The sequence below is a fragment of the Aegilops tauschii genome, chromosome 1 (genome assembly GCF_002575655.3).
Source record: "Aegilops tauschii subsp. strangulata cultivar AL8/78 chromosome 1, Aet v6.0, whole genome shotgun sequence".
Taxonomy (NCBI): domain Eukaryota; kingdom Viridiplantae; phylum Streptophyta; class Magnoliopsida; order Poales; family Poaceae; genus Aegilops; species Aegilops tauschii.
In genome coordinates this window covers 271307017-271314049 of record NC_053035.3, presented here as the reverse complement: position 1 = coordinate 271314049, position 7033 = coordinate 271307017, and positions in this window count along the sequence as shown.

Here is a 7033-nt window from a genome sequence, read left to right as displayed (position 1 = left end):
TAGACATCAGGAACATCTAAATGGGTGCTTTGTTTGATTTCAACTAGCCCTATATGTTCATGAGTCCTTCTAGTCTCCTTCGGCTGAAACCAATAACATTTGAAGAGTACGACATTCGGTGGGTTGTCACCATAGAATAGAAGTTCATAAATTGCTTCAACTCTCCCATAATACTCGGTACCTCCTTCGCCGATGGCAGATACACAACAATTTGTAGACTTTCGGTCGGCCATAGATAACTCTTTGCCATAGGTACGAAAGCGATACCCGTTGATGTCGTATTTGTCAAATGAACGGACCTTATAGTCAAAACCATTAGCGACTTGTCTCAATTCGGCGTCCATAGACTCTGAATTAGCCTACAAGTTTAATACAAAAGGATTGTTGCATTAGGCAGAAATTAGCGAATGTAATGAAATGGTCTAATAGAAATTACCATTTGTTTGAACCAAGAGATGAAACCGGGATAGCCGCCTCCTTGCTTTGCGAGAAGCTCATACTCTTCGACGGAATCCTTTTGGATTACCGCTCCATACGAGAATATGGCGACGTATCGACTGTATGAAATATCCAGGAATAAGAGCAGTTCAAAGGAAATAGAAGTTGCGAAACGATGTACCGAGAACTTACTCGATGTACGGCCGCACTTCTGTCAGGTTGTTGAAGATATACAACGTAATGTTCCGCCATTCTTCGTTATCCAAAGATACTGGTTTCGAACCACTGGCTGGTTCAAGATTCCCTTTGAATAGGCTGAGGTTGGATCCACCCTTTTGAGGTTCGTCAGCATTGTACCGAGGCTTCGGATTGTGCAAATGAAGATTTTTGGCTTCGTAGTGTGCTGTCATGAAGTTTGCCGCCTCCTCAGTGATGAATGCCTCAGCCATCGATGCTTCAATTCTACGTTTATTTTTAAATTTTTGTCGAAGCGTCCTCTGCATCCTCTCAGTTGGGTAGCACCAACGATTTTGCACGGGCCCCCCCAATCTTGCCCCGGTCGGGAGATGCAAAATCAAATGCTGCATTGGATTAAAGAAGCCCGGTGGAAAGATCTTCTCTAACTTGCAGATCAACTCCGGCGCCAACTCTTCCATTTCTTCTAGCACGCCAGGCGATAGTTCTTTTGCACAAAGAACACAGAAGAAATAGCTGAGTTCTGCCAGTACTAGCCATTCATCCTCAGGGATGAAGCCACGCAACATCACCAGCATTACCCGCTCAATCCATATGTGCCAATCATGACTCTTGAGACCAAATATCTTCAATTTATCAAGACTCGCTCCCCTCTTTAGATTCGCTGCATACCCATCGTGGAACATCAACTGCATTTTCACCCACAAGATAATTTCCCTCATAGCTGGCCTTCCAAGATTGAACCATGCCTTTGGCTTCGTCCAGTTCTGCTTTCCTTTCGGTTCTTTCATGTTTTGTAACGGCCTATCACATAGCGCCTCCAGATCGACTCTAGCCTTAGTATTATCCTTTCATTTCCCATCTATGCCGAACAATGTACCAAAAAGTGCCTCGGCGATATTCTTCTCAGTGTGCATCACGTCGATGTTGTGTGGGCAAAGGAGGTCTTTGAAGTAAGGAAGATCCCATAAGCATGTCTTGTGAGTCCAGGCGTGCTTAGAATTATACCCCTTGAAGTACCCTGGACGCTCTGGATCTGGCTCGAGAGCGTTCAACTAATCCAGGGTCTGTTGGCCTGTCAATGTAGGTGGTGCAGAGTTTTTGACAACTCTACCTCTGATGAAGTTCTTCTTGTCTTTCCTGAACTTATGGCGAGGATCCAGGAACTGTCTATGCATGTCGAAGCAAGAAAACTTGCGACCGGCGTGAAGCCAATGAAACTCAAGAGCTCCCTTGCATGTGGGGCACGGGAACCTTCCATGCAAGCAGAAAGGACACTGGAAGCGTAATTGCAAGAAGTATTTGGTGGATACGAAGAACGGTTCTTCCAGTAAAGGTATAATCGTTATACAAAGTTAATGTTATTCTACTTGTAAAAATTCTTTATGTCATGAGTATTTGATACCGATCGGTTGCTATTATTTTGCAAACCGATGCAGGGACTATAGAGAGCTCACAAGGAGAGAAGAAATGAAGTCATGGTACAAGTCGGGAATGGTGATGGTATCGCTACTCGGAGACCGTCAAAGTCATGTCTTTAGTTTATCTTCAAAATTTATCTTATAACTAAAATAATAGTTATTTTGCTTTGGAGTTATGTAATGCATTATCCTATGGGTTATGCAATTGATATTCTTATAAGTTTTAAACAATAGTTGTTCGGATTATTATGAGAATATGTTTTGATTAAACCTCTTTTTGTGATGGTTTAATCATGATTAATGTTGAAGTTTAGGGATCTATAACATTACATCGTCCTTAGAAGACAAATAAAACCACTTGTGTGTGGCACTGCTTGGTTATATCAGATTATTGATCTTCATAGAGATGAAGTATAAAAGTCTTTTATTTAAATTGACTAAATACATTGAAATGTATAAAGTCCGAAGGAGATAACAGGACGCGGTGAATATTTATACTTCATCAATGTTATGAGTAAATACGATTTACATGATTAAACATAATACTGAAAACATTCGAAATAGTTCAAAGAAATCCAGGAGAAGATATAATATCATTTTACAAAAGATAAAACGAGGATTCCTCTTTCATGAAGAACTATATCTAAGTCATAAGTTTAGCAAGCAATTGATTAATTGTGGAATTATTATTACCGATCTGCTCGCATTAAATTTTGGGGGGATTTATAGATGAAACAACATAATACTCACTAAACAGATGCACCATCTATAAGGGTTTGATAAAACTACAAAGAGTTATAGAATATTTTAGACCAAGGCTTCATTGTAGGTTTTGTGTTCCTCTCACTAATTTCAAAGGACAAAATGTTTGTCAAAGAATGAAATTTTTTCAAGAAAAGGTTTTCTTGTTAAAAGGAGCAAGTGGGAGGATGATACAACTTATTGAGATTATTAATCTCTGGCTTAAGTTATAACAAGGCTAAACCAGAAATGTATCCCTCTCCTACCCTCTATCTCGTCTTAGACTATAAATGGACGTCCCCTCCTCTCTATTAGGGTTAGCAAAGCATATTATTATATCTTGAGAGAGTTTTGCTCATCTATTACTCCTCTTGGAGATCAATACCTCGTAGGAGAAGATCCCCAAGTGGATATCAAGGCCTCCTCCCATAGGGATTGGAGAAGACTACCTCTCAAGGCCTCAATTCCTCTAAGGATTGGGAAGAACTACCTTTCTCTATTTCCTTTAGTTGAATTTAGATCCATTAACTTGTATGAGATTTGTGGATTTAGTGGGCGTGTGACTAGTTCTTCTCTTTGAGTGTTCTTTCTCTTGTTTTTCATCTTGATTCCATCCTTCTCCCACCTCCAAATGTGACAATACCTCAAATCTAGGGTTCCACCCTACATCACTTTGGCTAGCAAGAGACGAGAATATGCATGGTAAATTCAGTCAGAAGATTCATGGAGAATGGAGAGCAGTTCAAGCCACTTGCACTAAGGTTCACATCCCTTCCCCAGTCGAGTGTTGGCTCCCACCAGAAGAGGCGTGGATGAAGGCCAACGCTAATGGTGCACATCCATGATGGGGGACTAGAGTGGCAAAGCATGGTTTTGCGAGACCAGAATGACGCATTCCGAAGGGCGTGCCACTACTTCCCTTCTACCTCCAACCCAGAGCTCTTGGAAATTCGAACATGTCGGAGGGCTATGAAGCTTGCCATGGAGATGGGCGTGCCAAGGCTGGTGGTAGAATCACTTTTTTGAGAAGGGCTGGTGGTAGAACATTTTTTGCCAGGTGGGGGGGTGTTGGGAAACGTAGCATGCAATTTCAAAAAAAATCCTACGCTCATGCAAGATCTATCTAGGAGATGCATAGCAACGGGGGGGGGGGGGGGGGAAGAGTGTGTCCACGTACCCTCGTAGACCGATAGCGGAAGTGTTTGACAACGTGGTTGATGTAGTTGAACTTCTTCTAGCTCCGACCGATCAAGCACCGAACGTACGGCACCTCCGAGTTCTGCACACATTCAGCGCGATGACGTCCCTCGCCTTCTTGATCCAGCAAGGTGTGGAGGAAGTAGATGAGTTCCATCAACACGACGGCGTGTTGATGGTGATGGTGAAGTGATCCGCGCAGGGCTTCGCCTAAGCACCGCGAGAATATGACCGGGGCTGTAAACTGTGGAAGGGGGCGCCGCACACGGCTAACGATTGTTGTTCTGTGTTCTAGGCGCCCCCACCCCATGTATATATACGTGGGAGGGGGGAGAGGAAGCCATGGGGCGCCCCAAGTAGGAGGAATCCTACTTGTGGTCCTCCCCAATTCGGCCTCCCCCCTTTCCTTATTTCCGGAGGGGGTGAAAGGGAAGAGGAAGCAGAGAAGGAAAGGGGGTGTGAACCCCCTCTTTCCCTTCTGCAATTTCGGCCTCCTTCCTTGGTGGAGGGGGTGTGCCACCCCTTGTGGGCTGGTGTGATCCCCTCCTATGGCCCATATGGCCCATATCTTCCCCCGGGGGTTTCGGTAACACCCCTGGTACTCCGATAAATACCCGATACTATCCGGAACACTTCCGTTGTCCGAATACTATCATCCTATATATCAATCTTTACCTCTCGACCATTTCGAGACTCCTCGTCATGTCCGTGATCTCATTCGGGACTCAGAACAACATTCGGTCACCAAATCACATAACTCATATAATACTAAATCGTCATCGAACGTTAAGCATGTGGACCCTACGGGTTCGAGAACTATGTAGACATGACCGAGAAACTTCTCCGGTCAATAACCAATAGCGGAACCTGGATGCTCATATTGGCTCCTACATATTCTACGAAGATCTTTATCGGTCGACCCGTTATGACAACATACGTTATTCCCTTTGTCATCGGTATGTTACTTGCTCGAGATTCGAGCGTCGGTATCCACATACCTAGTTCTATCTCATTACCAGCAAGTCTCTTTACTCGTTCCATAATACATCATCCTAAAATTAACTCATTAGTTACTTTGCTCGGAGTGATACCTCTCCGATACTCAGAGTGACAAATCCTAATCTCGATCTATGCCAACCCAACAAACACCTTTGTAGATACCTGTAGAGCATCTTTATGATCACCCAGTTACGTTGTGAAGTTTGATAGCACACAAGGCATTCCTCCGGTATTCGGGAGTTGCATAATCTCATAGTCAAAGGAATATGTAATTGACATGAAGAAAGCAATAGCAATAAGACTGAACGATCAATATGCGAAGCTAATGGATGGGTCTTGTCCATCACATCATTCTCCTAATGATGTGATCCCGTTATCAAATGACAACTCACCATGGTCAGGAAACATTAACCATCTTTGATCAACGAGCTAGTCAAGTAGAGGCTCACTAGGGACACAATGTTTGTCTATGTATTCACACATGTATTTAGGTTTCCGATCAATACAATTCTAGCATGAATAATAAACATTTATCATGAATAAGGAAATATAAAATAACAACTTTATTATTGCCTCTAGGGCATATTTCCTTCAATGTCCCACTTGCACTAGAGTCAATAATCTAGATTACATTTTAATGATTCTAACACCCATGGAGTCTTGGTGCTGATCATGTTTTGCTCATGGAAGAGGCTTAGTCAATGGGTCTGCCACATTCAGATCCGTATGTATTTTGCAAATCTCTATGTCTCTCTCCTTGACTTGATCACGGATGGAGTTGAAGCGTCTCTTGATGTGTTTGGTTCTTTTGTGAAATCTGGATTCCTTCGCCAAGGCAATTGCTCCAGTATTGTCACAAAAGATTTTCATTGGACCCGATGCACTAGGTATTACACCTAGATCAGATATGGGCTCCTTCATCCAGACTCCTTCATTTGCTGCTTCCGAAGCAGCTATGTACTCCGCTTCATACGTAGATCCCACCACGACGCTCTGCTTGGAACTGCACCAACTGACAGCTCCACCATTCAATATAAATACGTATGCGGTTTGTGACTTGGAGTCATCCGGGTCAGTGTCAAAGCTATAGCATCAACGTAACCATTTACGACGAGCTCTTTGTCACCTCCACAAATGAGAAACATATCCTTAGTCATTTTCAGGTATTTCAGGATGTTCTTCACCGCTGTCCAGTGATCCACTCCTGGATTACTTTGGTACCTCCCCGCCAGACTTATAGCAAGGCACACATCGGGTCTGGTACACAACATAGCATACATGATAGAACCTATGGTTAAGGCATAAGGAATGACTTTCATTTTCTCTCTATCTTCTGCAGTGGTCCGGCATTGAGTCTGACTCAACTTCACACCTTGTAACACAGGCAAGAATCCTTTCTTTAACTGATCCATTTTGAACTTCTTCAAAACTTTATCAAGGTGTGTGCTTTGTGAAAGTCCTATTAAGCGTCTTGATCTATCTCTATAGATCTTGATGCCCAATATATAATCAGCTTCACCGAGGTCTTTCATTGAAAAACTTTTATTCAAGTATCCTTTTATGCTATCCAGAAATTCTACATCATTTCCAATCAACAATATGTCATCCACATATAATATTAGAAATGCTACATAGCTCCCACTCACTTTCTTCTAAATATAGGCTTCTTCGAAAGTCTGTATAAAACCATATGCTTTGATCACCTCATCAAAGCGTATATTCCAACTCTGAGATGTTTGCACCAGGCCATAGATGGATCGCTGGAGCTTGCACACTTTGTTAGCACCTTTAGGATCGACAAAACCTTCTGGTTGTATCATATACAAGTCTTCTTTAAGAAATCCATTAAGGAATGCAGTTTTGACGTCCATTTGCCAGATTTCATAATCATAAAATGCGGCAATTGCTAACATGATTCGGACAGGCTTAAGCATCGCTACGGGTGAGGAAGTCTCATCGTAGTCAGCTCCTTGAACTTGTGAAAAACCTTTTGCGACTAGTCGAGCTTTGTAGACAGTAACATTACCTTCAGCGTCAGTCTT